The sequence below is a fragment of the Danio rerio genome, chromosome 11, assembly GCF_052040795.2.
Source record: "Danio rerio strain M-AB ecotype USA chromosome 11, GRCz13ab, whole genome shotgun sequence".
Classification (NCBI taxonomy): Eukaryota; Metazoa; Chordata; class Actinopteri; order Cypriniformes; family Danionidae; genus Danio; species Danio rerio.
Window position 1 is genome coordinate 3,042,324 of NC_141031.1, and position 16,340 is coordinate 3,058,663.

At 37.7% G+C, this 16,340-nt stretch overlaps 1 long non-coding RNA gene across 1 annotated transcript; it reads right to left on the reverse strand.

Annotated features, from left to right (window-relative positions):
- Positions 1 to 1,482: 1,482 nt before the first annotated feature.
- Positions 1,483 to 6,164, reverse strand: LOC147834617 (uncharacterized). Its single transcript, XR_015502240.1, has 3 exons — positions 3,706 to 6,164; positions 3,427 to 3,658; positions 1,483 to 3,187 (listed from the first exon to the last, which is right to left on the reverse strand). It is a non-coding gene; the product is annotated as an uncharacterized LOC147834617 (long non-coding RNA).
- Positions 6,165 to 16,340: the final 10,176 nt, after the last annotated feature.

Consider the following 16,340-nt stretch of genomic DNA (forward strand, 5'->3'; position numbering starts at 1 on the left):
TAGGCGATTAAAACAAGCAGGGCGTTTCTATACAGCTGAGGCTACAGGTGCCTTTATCACACTGACTCCTCCTGAGGATTGTAAATGATTGTACACAGACTTTGATTTTTTTGTTACACGTGCATGTGACCAAACTGGGTGTAAAATACTTGATTGTAAATACTGTACAGGTTTTATTTAAAGACGTCGCGGTTGTTCCTTAAGAGAAATAAAGAAAGAATTCAAACGGATTTTCTTGTTTTTGATTTTTTTTCTTTGCACACACTTCTTCTTGAACGTACTTGAACTTTAGACACATGGACTCAAGACCTGGAAAGCACTTAAAAACAAATGCAGGCGCTTAATAGTGAGTCAATTATTTGAAATAAAATATGTTTATGGTTTTATTTTAACAATTGTACTCAACTGTCAAAAAAACATAAGAAAAACTGAGAAAATCTTACATTTTTTAATTTGTATAATAAATCCACAGCTTGATTTTCTTTCTCTGAAAGCATTTGAGAGTCTCCTCGACTGTGTTTTAGATCATTGTCTTGCTGAAATGTCCACTCTGGTTTCATCTTCATCTCCTGTTAATGCAGATGTTGGACTGAAGCAGCTGATATTCATTTACACTGAGGAAGGGCAGAGGCTTGCTGAAGAACTACTGAGAGATTTCAGCTGCTGTCTGGGCCTTCACTGCCGAACTACACCTCCCTTTCTTCATGTGTTCAATACTTTTTCCCTGCATCATTTCATTTTATTACGCATAACTAGGGCCCACACAGAATCTGCGCGCACAGAATTCTGCAGATTTTCTGCCGATTTTCCGCAGAATTCCGCAGATTTCTGCCGATTTTTAGAACATCATTTATTCTGTTTATTTACTTGAGTAAATGTGTAAATCTGAATTTATTCAGTTTTTATTCAGTAATTTATTACTTTTTATTTCATATATTAAGGTTTTACTTATGATACTCGCTGTATGATACTCCCAAAATAATTCCGCAGAAGTCCGCAGATTTTTACCCAAATTCTCTGCAGAAATAGCAAAAAATGTTCGCAGATTCCGTCTGGCCCTACGCTAACTTCATTTGTAAACTAGATTTGTTTTCTTTACATATATGCATTTCTTTGGTTGTTACCAACATCTGGGGAAAATTTCAAGTCATCTTTATAAAAAATGTTTTCTGATAAAATTGTGTTCGATGCTTATTTGTTTTCCACTGTACGTGTAAGTGAAATGGTATGCAATTCATGACCTGGAAAGTACTTAAAATCAAATGCCAGCCCTTGAAAGTGTGTGAATTAGATTCGAAATGAAATTTGCTTATGGTTTTATTTTAATAATTGTACTCAATTGTCAAAAACCAACATTTTCAATTTAAATCTTGTACAAGAACACTGACAAATAATGCACATTCGATCAACAATTCAAAAACGGCATTTGAATATATCAGCAGTATTTCATTCATTCATTCATTCATTCATTTTCTTGTCGGCTCAGTCCCTTTATTAATCCGGGGTCACCACAGCGGAATGAACCGCCAACTTATTCAGCACATTTTTACGCAGCGGATGCCCTTCCAGCCACAACCCTGGGAATCAGCAGTATTTAATTCAACTAACTTTATTAAAGTTCTTTTAACATGACTTTTCAAAATGACTTTTTTTAATGTAAATTTTACAGCGGGGAAAATAAATGTTGAACACATTGTCATGTTTTTTGGGGAACAATATTTCTAAAGGAGCTGCTGACAAGGGATTAAACCAGATTTTGGTAAAAAACCCAAACAATACAACCACAAAAATAAAACAATCTGAACATTCATTCATTCATTTTCTTGTCGGCTTAGTCCCTTTATTAATCCGGGGTCACCACAGCGGAATGAACCGCCAACTTATCCAACAAGTTTTTACGCAGCGGATGCCTTTCCAGCCGCAAGCCATCTCTGGGAAAACAATCTGAACAATGAAATGACGAAGAAAGCACTGAACTACTGAAACATATTTAATACTTCTTATAAAGGCTTGTTTGGTAACGGCAGCTTAAAGACGCCTCATGGAGAATGAAGTCACACACATCGCTCAGGTCTGAGTTTATTATTAAATCAGTATAATATTAAAGGATCCAGAGTATAACTTTGAGGCTTGGTTGTGATCAGCTCCATGACACCAGGAAGAGTGAGATTTAAGGAGATTTATAGAGAGGCTTGTCTTCTTTTCCTCAGGAGGACTGATGGAGATGGTGGACGAGTGTCATCAGTCTGTGAAGCACCATTCACATTTCACTAACATCCTACATCAAAGATAGCCTCTCTATAAATCCCCAATCTTAAAGAAACAGATCACCCCTATCTCATAGCAAACAATAACAAGTAAATTTAGTTTTTATAGCGTTTTATTTAATGCTAATTGAATAAAAAAACGTGTTGAAATTGTGAAACAAAAATCTCATTCATCTCCACATCTTCAATAATGCTAAAAGGAAAAGTCAATTGATTTAAAAAGGGCAGATTTTTTTGACTCCCCTATATTAAACAGTTGAGTTTGACCATTTTTTAATTCATTCAGCCAATTTCCAGGTCCAGTGGGAGCACTTTTAGCTTAGCTTAGCATACATCATTGAATCTGATTAGACCATTAGCACCCATTTTCAACCTTATCTCATTCAAAACCCTATAAAAAGTCATTTTTATGTCTATAGCGCTTTATTCAAGATTAATATTAAAGGGTCCAGAGTATAATTTTAAGGCTTGGTTGTGATCAGCCCCACGACATCAGGAAGAGTCACGCCTCTACTAGCATGTGCTTTGTTGTTGTGTAAATACAGTCAGTCAGAGTAGCTGTTAACCGTATCAGTTTGAGCCTGAATCAGACAGAAAATAAAGAGCACACAGCTGAACCTCACGCCTGCTCTCTACAATAAAATCCGACAAGTATCTTTCGCGTATATTCGGAATAAGCATGTGTAAGTAATATGAAACATTCACATTTCTTTTGCGAGTGTTATTTGAGATATAGAACGCAGGAAAAGCGTCCACATAGAGAGACACAGCAGCGCTGGTGAAGATTGTGGGTGTTTACAGGGGTTTAAAGGTGCAGTCGGTGATTGTCTTCAGAAGCATGTGTTGTTGTGCTGGTTGAAAGTCTCTTCACAGTCTAATAGTAATGATTAAAGTAAATGATCTAAATGTGTTTATATGTACTTTTATATTTCAAGTGGTGCTCGCTGCAGAGCCATTTGAGGAGAGCTGAGCTCCAGCGAGGGGGAGCTTAAGCTTGAGCTCCACCTTTTTTGCACTTCTTCTACGAGTGATGTCACTGGGGGTAGGGTTAGGGGTGGGGTTGGTGTACGCATTAAAACAGCTTACAGGAGGAGGAGCGACAGCTCATGCTCCCCCTCGCTGGAGCTCAGCTCTCCTCAAATGGCTCTGCAGCGAGCACCCTCTCTTATATTTTGGGTAAGGCATAAAACAAAAAAATGTTCATCCAATTAAATCGAGTTGGACCGACATCTCTCATAATTCCGATTAGTAGCCCAATCTGTCTGTCAGCAAATGCGGATTTAAACAATTGCGCAGCCTTTTGGACGCAGCTCCGCCAACCGCCGCGCGTTCATGAGAGCGAGCACACAGGTGATCGGTAAAAACCTGCTGAATCAAAACTTTTTAAAAACCTGAATGATTCAGGTTTTTAAAAAGTTTTGATTCAGCAGGTTTTTACCGATCGCCTGTTTGGAGTTACCTGTGCACGCTGGAGAAAGGATAACACAATGTCTGAAGGATTTCTCTTAGACAGGTCTTGTTCTGCTTTAAAACTGTTTTAGCTTCACGCAAAGCTGATGTAACGTTACATGTTGTTGTTAAAAATGGGTTATATCTTCACAGAAGTGTTGTTCAGCCACTAAAATCTTCTGATGAAAGATTGATAATACTATTTTCAGTTTCATAAGGGACTTTTTCAGCATCGATAATGTAGATTTTAATTAGTTTAACAACAAAACACAAGTAAATAGCGCTATTCCGCCTGGTCTCTCCCTATATTGTTTACCATGCAACTCTAATATTCACTCTGAAATCGCATGTCAGTTTGGCTTGCACGCCGCCGGACAAGCACTAGTCGCTTTTAACATGAGAGAGGGTTCTTTTGCAGTGCTCGTGTTTAAGGAGGCGTGGCTCTAGACGACAAGGGGAGGGCTGGTGATTCAGAGATTTATGCTAAGCTGTTAGCATTGTGGAAGATCACCTACTGCACCTTTAAATATGAATTTGTTGCTTAATTGTTAGCGGCGCCAAATTGCATTTCCCGTTGTTTACGTCCTCGTTACAACATACTTTTAGTATAGATCACGTTCCATCAAGACATGCTTTACATTTTGTACTGTAAATGTGTTAAAACTGAATTCTTGTTTAGTTCTATGCATTGCTAAACACTTAATTTAAACAACTTCAAAGCTTATTTTTCCTTTGTGTTTACTTTTTTAAACCCTCACATTTTCTCTAGTGTCAAATATAGTCATATCCTAAACCATACAGCAATGGGAAGCTTCTTTTTTTATACATATAAATTAAAGGATTACACTTATGACAGGTTTTGTGGTCCGGGATCACATATAAATGAAATATTAACTACAGCTATGATGTTTCACGCTGTTCAGAGCATAAATGAAAAAGCTTATTCATCACAGAAGCCGTGATATTTTCCTGCCTAATGTTGATAAAAGACTCGGATGTGACATTTCTAGTAGGGATTGATCCGGCGTTCTCTTTCCCTGCGGATGGGACTGAAAATGTCGAAGTTTAAACTTGCAAAACAAAACGGCAACAACAACGGTGTTTGCAACAACTTGATATCGACGCTGCTTGAACACGGACTCATGATGATGTTACAGAGCGCAGAGGGAGATAAAGCTATACGGAAAAACCCGCGGCAGCCATACATCTTCGTTTTCACGTGTGTATCATCATCATTAACTGCCGAGGCTGTGCTTGTCTTCTTTTCCTCAGGAGGACTGATGGAGATGATGGACGAGTGGCATCAGTCTGTGAAGCACCATTCACATTTCACTAACATCCGACATCACAAACAGCCTCTTTATAAATCTCCAGTTTAAAGGAAGAGATCACCCCTATCTCATAGCAAACAATAACATAAATTTAGTTTTTATTGCGCTTTATTCAATGCAAATTGAAAAAAAAATGTGTTGAAATTGTGAAACAAAAATCTCAAGCGCATTGAAATGTCCTTTTATTTTTATTCATTTTGCTGTACAAAAAATACAATAAAAATGTAATTTTTATTGTATTTTCAATAGGAAACTGATTTTTAGTGACAGTTTTAACATTTTATTGAATGGAAAGAGCTGGCCATAGAGCCACATATTTTATTTTATCAAAGAGCCATGTGGCTTTAGAGCCATTGGTTCCCCTACCCCTGTTTTAGTTTGTTAAATAAAAGTTGAAGGAACACTCCAATTATTAAAAAAGGCTTATTATATGACTCCCCTGTATTAAACAGTTGAGTTTTACCATTTTTTAATCCATTCAGCCGATCTCCAAGTCCATTGGGAGCACTTTTAGCTTAGCTTAGCATAAATCATTCAATCTGATTAGACCATTAGCATCTCATTCAAAAATAATTTTCGATCATTTTAACCTTTATCTCATCCCAAACCCTCTAACATGTAATTTTTATGTCTATAATGCTTATTCAATGCAAATTAAACATAAAATCTGTGAAAAAGGCAACGCAGTGGCGCAGTGGGTAGCACATTCGCCTCACAGCAAGAAGGTGGCTGGGTCGCTGGTTCAATCCTCGGCTCAGTTGTCGTTTCTGTGTGGAGTTTGCATGTTCTCCCTGCGTTCGCGTGGGTTTCCTCTGGGTGCTCCGGTTTCCCCCACAGTCCAAAGACATGCTGTACAGGTGAATTGGGTAGGCTAAATTGTCCGTAGTGTACGAGTGTGTGTGGATGTTTCCCAGAGATGGGTTGCGGCTGGAAGGGCATCCGCTGCATAAAAACTTGCTGGATAAGTTGGCGGTTCATTCCGCTGTGGCGACCCCAGATTAATAAAGGGACTAAGCCAACAAGAAAATGAATGAATGGATCTGTGAAAAAACAAAGTTTCCTCGTGAGATCAAGCAGGTATTTACCTGTGTATTATTTCATCTTTGCCTCAAATTACAAAAAAAAAACATAAATAACGGCTTGTGCAAGTGTTTGTAATGCAGAGTGTATGGAAGTGCGACCGTAAATTTGCCGTTGTTCTCTCTTCTGGCTGCCGTTTTCAGTCTCACACTACTTTTTTCCTTTTTCTAAAAGTCTTGATAACACCATTATGGAGTTTTTCTTTTATTATTTCAGCAAATAGGATCGTAGACAAATTATTTGTTGTGCTTTTTCCTATTCACTGCGTTCTACCATTACCTATATGATGACTTCCGCTACTGAGAAACCATAGCCAATCACATGCTCTAAAAGAGTGGTGACCAACCCTGTTCCTGGAGATCTACAGTACATTCCTGCAGATTTCAGTTGCAACCCATATCAAACACACCTGCCTGTAATTATCAAGTGTAATTCAGATCTAAATGAATTGGTTTAGGTGTGTCTGTTCAAGGTTGGAGCTAAAATCTGCAGGAAGGTCGATCTCCAGGAACAGGCTTGAGCACCACTGCTCTAAAACCTCTACATGCAGTACTACAAATGACTTCTCAATGGAGACTCAGCATGGCCTTGAAATTTAAAGCAAGAGAAAATGGGGGCGTGGCTTTATTGCATCAGCGACGTGCTATTGGTCAAAGAAAAAAAGTCTGGTGTTTTGTTGATTTGTCTTACCTTGTCAGATTGTCCCAACTCCCATTCAAAAACAAGGTAGCATGTTTTGATGACGCAATATGCTACACATCAGATTTGGCTACCAGTGTGAATTTTAATGTAGAATAGCGAGATATAAAGCTGTATTATCATCCTATCTTATCTAATCCCTAACCCCAACCTCCCTGACCTGTTGGTATAATTTGATGTGTAGGTTAAAATGTCAGGACACCGGGACATAGGTGCTGTTTAAGTGCACAGCTTTAGTCTACAAGCGCCAGCCCTGCCAGGAAATGCTTAATATTCTCTGCAGGCCACATTTGCACAAGCCTCTCATTGATCTCTGTGTATGTTGCGGTGGCACATCTGCAGTTTTTTGGCCGTGTCGCCCCTTTGGCTGTGGATGTAAACCCTGTGTCCTGTGGCTCGGGCTCTGCTGAGGGTGATAATGAGAGATGGAGGCCAGGGCTCATCGAGATCTCCACAGGGGGACCGGCGGATGGGTTCGCGCTGATCACTCGCTTCTAGACTGTTTACAAGTGACTTCTCCACTGAAAACAAAGCTGGAGGCTCAGTCGAAGAGAGAGGAAAAGTCAAGTGTAAAACAGACAAAAGGCTTAAGAAAAGTAGAGCATTGGCCTGGTAAATCAAGTGTAAATCTTCCAGATAAATTTGGTCTTGTGATCAAAATTATTGACACCCCTAAAATGTGCTCACTCTGTATTTTAAGGTACAATTCTTGCTAGAAATAAACTATTAACTAGGTAAAGTCTGAAAGGGATACAGCTGTGGATGCTCACTTTGTAGCATTACACTGACACTGTACAACAAATTGATATTTTTACTTTACTCTGATGGTTGGGTTAAGGGGTAGGCGGTGATAAAATGCAATTATTGGGTAGTTTAATAAATAGTATGAACATTTTCATTATAATAACAGTTTTTACATCATTGTGATGGTTGGATTTATGGTTTGGATAGAGGTAGATGTTAATAAAATACAGTTTATGGGTAATTTAATAAATAATTTGAATAATTTTCATTACAATAACAGTTTCTACATCACTGTGATGGTTGGGTTTAGAGTTGGGGTAGGGGTAAACATTGATAAAATACAATTTATGGATAATTTAAAGAATAATAGGCATCATTTTCATTATAAATACTGTTTTTACCTTACTTTGATGGTTGGAATTTTTGTTTCGATAGGGGTTAACGTTAATAAAATACATTTTATGTGTTATTTAATATAAAAAAAAAAAATTCATAGCATTCTTTGCCCATTTTTACAAAGTATTCCAATCATTTTGACCACAACTGACTGTTATATATATTAAAAATGATTGTAATAATAATAATAATAATAATAATAATAATATATATATATATATATATATATATATATATATATATATATATATATATATATATATATATATATATATATATATATATATATATTGTAAGACTTCTCTGTTGCAATCAGGAGATCACAAACATTAATCCAACAAAAAAAAAAAACCCAAAGCAACACCAACACTACCAGAATACTGTTGTGTTTGTGATAAGGAGAAATGCTAAATACATGCGGGCATTTCTTTTTTCTTTCTGTTAACTGAAGTAGTCGGCAGTAACAAAAACAGGAGACTCATTAGAAACAGACGGCCATCTCCAGTTTTAAGGCTTTAATATGTCCCATCTCACCCTTACACTACAATTACTATGGTATAAATACAGCACTACAACATGCAAAAGAGAGATCAACTTAGAATATCACTTACCAGATTAATAAGGATTTGATCAGCTGTAATTAAAATTACGTTGGAATTTGCCTCATCCTAAGGGCTTATTATGCAGTCTCTGTTGCCAACTTGTGAATTGGTTGACGCGCTGTCTCTCAGAAATGATAAATCTTTAAAATAGGCACTATTCTTATAAATAAACTGCATAGTTGCAATCTAAACGACTACATTCTTGACTAAAAAGCCTCAAAAGTGCATTATGTTGTCTAACAGCTGCAATATTTGTCAAACTGTTGTGTCCTCTGCTTGTAGCTGTATCCGGGCGGCGTAATACATAAGGGTAAAGAGGATTAACAAGTGCTGTTACTGGCAGAATATTGCATGGCTATCAGCCAATAAGATTCAAGAACTAGACAGAACTGTTGTATAAATCTATTTAGCATATTCATGATAAAGCACACTTGTTTACACTGAGTATAGTACACAACTGAAAACTTTTATTTTGTAAATCCATTAAATTAGAAAACATCATACATTTCCCAGTCAGATCAGAGGCAGTTTCCAGAGCAAATTTATAGATTCAACAGAATGAATTGGATTTAACTGATGTGTGTGAGAGGTAAGGAAGTGAACATGTTTTATGTTAGCATTAGCAATACATAAGTATAGTCAAGTATGAAAATTACAGTTTTCAGTGTGATCCAAATTACATCTTTGAATGCTGTTTAGAGAGACTCTCAATTCAATTCATGTTCATTTGTATAGCGCTTTTACAATGTAGATTGTGTCAAAGCAGCTTAACACTGAAGTTCTAGTAAATTGAAACAGTGTCAGTCCAGTTTTCAGAGTTCTGTTTAGTTCAGTTCACTGTGGTTTAATATTCACGGCTGAAAGTCCAAACACTGAAGAGTGAATCCATCTTCACACACAGACAATGTAACTACACTGTGAAAGTGGCGTTAAACAGGCAGTCAGTCCATCGATCCACTGGTGTCAATCAAGCAGACACAAACACAAAGCAGTCTAACATCTTTATATCTTCATCCCACTTCCCCTGGAGTAAAGACTCAAATCTGTTCAAGTTGAGATTTAAAACTGAGCGAAGAAACAAGACGATGCACATGCAAAGCCTTTTCAACGCTGAATTAACTTCATTAAAAAGTACAGGGATCTTGGAAAAGGCTTGAGATCTCGCACGCTGCACTTTGTTCCCCGCCTACACAAAGCTGTTGTTTGAAGTCTTAATTAAGAAAGTCTTAATTAGTCTTTGCCTTGTTTTTCTTCTTCTGCGTATCCTCCGTCTGACCGGCTGACGGATCTTTCCAGGGCAGGACGCTGTAGGACACGTATGCAGAAATCAAGTACGTGGCCATCCCCGTGTATCCGCCTATAATCAAACACAGCGGCTGAATCAACACAAACAGGCAGAAGACGTTGACTGAAGCGCTGTCCGGTAATTCCACACGACCGTCTTTATTCGCCTGCAAGACACCGAAGAAATAAATAAGCGCCACTGCCGGGTAAAACGCAAGCTCCGCCATGGTGTTTCAATGTGAGTGTTGAGTGAGGCAACAAAACAACACTGCTTCCTCCGACCTTTCCTCCAGGTAAAACATTACCTTCTCGGCCGAGATAACACGCGCAGACATGCTATCAAAAGAGCGAAGTGCGAGTTCCTCTCACGACATCAGGAAGCCCCCAGAGACTGACCTTTAGTCTCTAATGGAGCTGGAGAAGGAGCCAATAGTGGCCTGCAGCGCTGCTAGTATACGCATCAAACACATGAAAGCGGAGCGCAGAAAGAGTCCCCGGCTTCCAACACATGCTTGGATTAGTCGAGAGCACTGTGCTTGGCAGAGATTAGGCCGCGGAAACGGCCCGCTTTGAAAAAGTCCTCAACCACCTCTATTCTTTGCCAGGAACCGGTGGGAAAAAAAACACTGGTGGGAGGGAAGAAAGATGCAGAAATGGCTGCTGCTGCTGCTTGTGGTGGTGTAAATGTGATTTATTCATGAATGTGTTTGCCTGTTGTCCAAGAGCACCTGTCAGTGGTTAGTTTTTTTTTGTAGATTGTTAGATATAAATTTAGGTCAATCAGTAAAAGTTTAAGGCTAACACTCCCATCTCCCGCCACCCTCATGTTTCGTTATTTCTCCAGGAAAACTCCTGTAATTTCACCCCTCCTTCAACATTCCTAATCAAACATTTACCCCAAAGTTCTACATAATGAGACAAAAACAAGCACATAGGAATGAGTACATTTGAGCATATACTTAAAGAGCCACTATTATACAGAAAGGGTCATATTTTGGTTTCGAGGGTCTCCAACAACATGCTGATATGCGTGTAAGGTCAAAAAACCCTTTCATTAGCCCCTTTCACGCATACAGACCTTTCCAATATTCCGGAAAGGTCTGTTTGTGTGAACAGACCCTTTTTGTAAATACCGGTAAATTCGTTCTGGCTATTTTCCGGAAAGAGCAGTTGTAACATAACTGGTAATTTGCCGGAATGCTGCGCTGTGCGAACGATGAAGAAAGACGCATTTACGTACGCGTGGTTTATGAGAATAAAAGCCTTTGAATATTTTTCCAGACACATTTAGCTGCTAGAAATGAGTCAGATCACGTTTATATGTTCATCTTTTTGCCAACCGTGTAAATAATTATCGATAAGATGCTCATGATAAGCCGTTGTTTGTTTACCTTTAAGCTTTGCGTGTGCCCGTGAAACAGCCGGTGAGCGCCAGCACACACACATATCATGTACATCTCGACATGCGAAAGTGTTTCATCGAAGTTGTTCACAATATTGATCCATCCAGTTTGTGATGTAGTCAAATGTTTACAAATACAAGCGCAGCCGTTTAGAGCTCATTTCTGGTTAATGATGTCAGAATTTACCGCTATTTTGGAATGGATGTGTGAATGCTCTTTTCCTGAAAAATTCCGTAACGTCCTCGCCTGTGTGAACAGCGCTTTTTTGAATATACCGGTAAAGTCGTTCCGGAAGTTCTCCATATATTTACCGGTATCACTGTGTGAAAGTGGGCTACTGTCTTATAATGGTTTGCATATGTTTTAAAATAACTAGGCCACATTTGCAACCCAGGCTCATTCTGAAAACGTAGTCCAGCGGACGTATCTGGAGACCGCGAAATACGTCCCGGGAGGCACGTATTTGTGCAATTTTTGCGAATACGTGAGAGACCGATGTGTGCGCTTTTTTCCTATCTCGAACATCTCTCGTGAGTGCCATTCGCGCACGCGCTGTTCTTGCGTCAACCCACCAGAGGCCGCTGTCTGACTGACCGAATGATTGTCTGCGCGACCGGCCAATCGGCTGACCCACCCTCCTCCTTTCCTAAAACCAACCGGTTTTACCGATTGACCCGCCCGCTTGCTCACTTCCCTAAACCCAAGCAACAATTTAAAAAGCCGTCTAGAAAAAGAAAAGCCCTAGTCTTTTTTTTTTTTACCACTTTTTCGGGTTTCACCACGTTTTTACCCTGTTATGAACTCGTTCGCTTTATTTTCGTTCGCAGTCTCCAGAAACGTCCACGGGACAACATTTTCAGATTGAGCTTGGGTTGCACATTTGCCATATCTTCTCTGGGCCGCCTTAGGCTTTCAGCCGAATATTTGCCAAAAGTGACCCACATATGTCTTAAGATAACTGGGCCACATCTGCACCTACACATGAGAGCCACTGTGTTTAGACCCAGATTACCCTTAAATGACTATGCCACTATTTTGCCAACTGTGGCCCACTTTTTCCTCCATCATTTGGGCCAAATTGATCATTTTACACATGGGCCACATCGGGCTCACATTCAGATTACATTTTGCCATAAGTGCCAAATCTTTGCCTTAAATGGCCCATATATGAATTTCAATCTTTGGCCCCCCTTTTCCATTGTACCGGTGGGCCACTTCAGGCTAACATTCATTTTGTCTGGGCCGAAGGAAGACCACCAGTGCCGCATAACTGCCTAAAGTGGCCCACATTCGTATGCTATCTGGGCTGCCAATACTCCTGTTTTTCCCAGGAGCCTCCCGCATTTCAGACCCATCTCCCGCCACCCTCCCGTTTTGTTATTTATCTCGGAAAACTCCCGTAATTTCAAGACTCGTTATCAAGACGATTCATTTGAAGCACTAAGAGTTGACTCCTCTATAAATTAATCAATAGTTTTAAACACTGTGCACCTTCAGATTTAAGTCTTAGCTGGATATTTTCCTTCACTTAGAGCTGTGTTACTCACTACAAGGAAGCTCATTTTCCAAAACCCATAATAGGGGCTCTTTAAAAATGTCGAAAACAAACAGGTTGAATTAAGAGAAATGGTCCTATATAGAGATATGTACCGTTATTAGGATATGAGATGACTTATATTGCACTATGGGATGTTTATCATATCGCTCAGCCCTGATGCAACCTTTAGAATTCACAAAATAAAAATAAAAAAACACTAAATTGTTGCCATCTGGACGTAGCCTTAAAAGATGGCACCCCAGTAGATGTGATGCCACACAAAATGCTGGCTTGGGAACTATAAGCCTGTCTGTATTTGACCCCCGGACCCTTTAGCAGCCATATTAATCATCTTATCAAGTCCTCGCAAGGGTCTTCATTTGGACCTTACCCCTTCAATTCCCTCTGTTTAATTGCGCTCAGATGAGCCTATTTCTGGCCCCGTTGACGCAATGTGCGCGAAACACAGTAATTAAAGCCCCCAAATCACAGTGAATGGTGCAGTTTGGCTGACATTACGGAAAACACTGTTTTTGTTCTTGATGGCAGCTTTGCCTTCGCATCTGCTTCTGGTTTACCAGTCCTTTCATCGTCATCATCCTCATCCTGGCACCTCCGTCAATATGGAGCCAGATGAGTCTCAAACATAATGCATTTGCAAAATAACACTCATACATGCAAGGCATATTGCACATTTCACAAACTCCAATTCAAAAATTCAAAACAAAATTTGTGAATTTATAAGTGAAAAAATCCTAGAAATTTGGCCGGATTAATTAAATGTTTGCATTTATGAAGTGTTTTGTGTATTTTTGAATAGTTTTAAATTTACTAATTGTGTTTTGAATTTACAAATTGGATTTGCATATTTACAAATTGTGTTTTGAATTTACGAATTGTGTTGTACATTTATGAATTGTGTTGTACATTTATGAATTGTGTTTAGAATTTACGAATTATGTTTGATTTTACAAATTGGATTTGAAAAATTACGAATTGTGTTTTAAATTCGTAAATTGGATTTTCATATTTACAAATTGTGTTTTGAATTTATGAATTGTGTTTTGTGTAATTACGAATTGTGTTTCATTTTACGAATTGGATTTGCATATTTATGAATTGTGCTTTAATTTATAAGTTTAAGTTTATTAATGAATTGTTTCTTAAATTTTCAAAATGTATTTGCATATATATGAATTGTGTTTTGCATTTTTGAATTGGATTTGCGTATTTATGAATTGTGTTTTGCATTTTATAATTGGATCTGCATATTTATAAATTGTCTTTTAAATTTACGAATTGGATTTGTGTATTTATGAATTGTGTTTTGAAATTTAGAAATTGTGTTTGTGAATTAACGAATTGTTTCTTGAATCTTCAAATTGGGTTTGCATGTTTATGAATTGTTTTTTGAATTTACTAAATTGGATTTGATTATTTATGAATTGTGTTTTGAATTTACGAATTGGATTTGCATTTTTATTAACTTCATTATTTTATGAATTGTTTTTTGATTTTACAAATTGGATTAGCATATTTAAGAAATATGTTTTGTATTTTTGAATTGGGCTGTTTATTCCGCTCTGGCGACCCCAGATTAATGAAGTGACTAAGCCGAAAAGAAAATGAATGAATACAAGAAGAAATTGCTTTGCGAATATTTCAAATTGTTTTGAATTTATCATTTGGATTTTCATATTTATGAATTGTGTTTTAAATTGAAGAATTGTTTTGTGTATTTACAAATTGTTTTATTTTACAAATTGAATTTGCATATTTACAAATTCTGCTTTGTATTTATGAATTGTGTTTTGAATTTGGAAATTGTGTTTGCCTATTAACGGATTGTTTCTTGAATTTTCAAATTGGATTTTCGTATTTATGAATTGTGTATTTGTACTTTTGAATTAGATTTGTGTATTTATGAATTGTGTTTTGAATTAACAAACTGGATTTGCATATTTATGAATTGTGTTTTGAATTAACAAATTGGATTTGCATATTTATAAAAAGTTATACTTTTTTTTTTTAATTGGGCGGTTCATTTCGCTGTGGTGACCCCAGATTAATAAAGGGACTAAGCCAAAAAGAAAATGAATGAATGAAGGAATAATTATTTTTAATTGAATTTGCGTGTTTATGAGCTATGTTTTGAATTTACGAATCGTGTTTTGCATATTTATGAACTGTGTTTTGAATTCATGACATGAATTTGTGTATTTACGAATTGTGTTCTGAACTTATGAATTGTGTTTGTGCATTTACAAATTGCGTTTTGAATTTTACAAATTGAAATTTTGTGAATGTGAATTGTGTATTTTGTAACTGTATTATTTTTGAGACCGATCTGTCTCCATACCCATAAGATCACCTACAGTGTTTTTGTTGGTGCTGGGTGTTAATTACCATTTGAGTGAGGTCATAGTTGAAATCGAGCCATGGTTCTTTTTCTTCTTCATCTTCTCAATAGTGTGATGCTGAAGGCGCCGCATGAGGCACAATTAGACCTCAAATTCAGGAGCACATCTGTGTCCACCCACATGCCCATCCAAATGCCCACTTGCTTTATCGTGGCCTTTACAATCGTGACTCATTCGGGTGGTCTTGGTGCCAGTTGTGAGGCTGTTTCCGTGCCTGCTGATCTCCAAAGTGGCGCCTGCCTCGCATCCAAAAAGCTTAGACCATTCTACTTAAGCCGTCTAAGGAAAAGGAAAGAAAACAATCACATTTGCTTTTAATAGACTCCCATCCTCAGGGAGAATGAGAGAGGAAAAAACGCAGCTGTGAAGCAACCATGAGGATCAACTACACATTTTTTTTTATTGCATTAGTACTTTGGATCTTGGGAATGGTTATTTGGTTCTAAGATGTAGTGCTGCTGATAAACTCCTTGCAAAAATTAAAATAAATAAATAACAACATATGCTATTTTTCTCCAACACAAAGGAAAGGAGACATTAATTGCATTTTTTTTTTTTAAATATAATCCCCTTTACAAACAAAGCAGATTAGACACGTCATTCATTTTTTTTTGCACATGATTTTAAAACAAACACTGAATGCTGGGATTTAAGGCAACTGAAAACAAGTGTTTCCAATTAATGTCTGGCTTTTGTGTGGTGAATTTGTTGTTCAACAAGTCTGGCGTTTGGGAAAAGTCTGTGGAATTGTGGGGAGCTGTCCGCAATAGGTGGTGCTGAATTCACACGCATTGCTGTACAGTGCATTCCTACAACTTTCACACTAAAAATGGATGAATGCATGCTGAATCCTTAGATGTTTGTTGGACTTTGTGGTTTTCATTGCTGATGGAGTGTTTATTGTCTCATAATTTCAACCTACAATTCCGACCTCCCAGGTGAAAAAGAAGTGCGCTTAAATAATTTAGAAAGTAAAGCACAATTAGCACAAATAATTTTAAACTCTGCTGTTATTTTGGGATTTCCGCCTGGATTTTGCCTACACAAATTTACACAATTACACAATTTACACAATTTAAAAGCTTCCTAAATCCACAAGCAGAGGTGTAAATGCTAAAATTTGGTATC